Consider the following 1,044-nt stretch of genomic DNA (forward strand, 5'->3'; position numbering starts at 1 on the left):
TTAGGCCGGAGTCCTGAAAATGGAGTCGGCACTCGGTCAACCGCGCCTCCCTGAAAAGGGAGTGTGAAAAGAAGTTATAAGGATGGTGTTTTGGTTAGGCCGGAGTCCTGAAAATGGAGTCAGCACTCGGTCAACCGTGCCTCCCTGAAAAGGGAGTGTGAAAAGAAGTTATAAGGATGGTGTTTTGGTTAGGCCGGAGTCCTGAAAATGGAGTCGGCACTCGGTCAACTGTGCCTCCCTGAAAAGGGAGTGTAAAAAGAAGTTATAAGGATGGTGTTTTGGTTAGGCCGGAGTCCTGAAAATGGAGTCGGCACTCGGTCAACCGTGCCTCCCTGAAAAGGGAGTGTGAAAAGAAGTCATAAGGATGGTGTTTTGGTTAGGCCGGAGTCCTGAAAATGGAGGTCGGCACTCGGTCAACCGTGCCTCCCTGAAAAGGGAGGGGGAAAAGAAGTCATAAGGATGGCGTTTTGGTTAGGCCGGAGTCCTGCAAATGGAGTCGGCACTCGGTCAACCGTGCCTCCCTGAAAAGGGAGTGTGAAAAGAAGTTATAAGGATGGTGTTTTGATTAGGCCGGAGTCCTGAAAATGGAGTCGGCACTCGGTCAACCGTGCCTCCCTGAAAAGACAGTGTGAAAAGAAGTTATAAGGATGGTGTTTTGGTTAGGCCGGAGTCCTGAAAATGGAGGTCGGCACTCGGTCAACCGTGCCTCCCTGAGAAGGGAGTGTGAAAAGAAGTTATAAGGATGGTGTTTTGATTAGACCGGAGTCCTGAAAATGGAGTCGGCACTCGGTCAACCGTGCTTCCCTGAAAACGGAGTGTGAAAAGAAGTTATAAGGATGGTGTTTTGGTTAGGCCGGAGTCCTGAAAATGGAGTCGGCACTCGGTCAACCGTGCCTCCCTGAGAAGGGAGTGTGAAAAGAAGTTATAAGGATGGTGTTTTGATTAGACCGGAGTCCTGAAAATGGAGTCGGCACTCGGTCAATCGTGCCTCCCTGAAAAGGGAGTGTGAAAAGAAGTCATAAGGATGGCGTTTTGGTTAGGCCG

The sequence above is a fragment of the Ipomoea triloba genome, chromosome 16 (genome assembly GCF_003576645.1).
Source record: "Ipomoea triloba cultivar NCNSP0323 chromosome 16, ASM357664v1".
Lineage (NCBI taxonomy): Eukaryota > Viridiplantae > Streptophyta > Magnoliopsida > Solanales > Convolvulaceae > Ipomoea > Ipomoea triloba.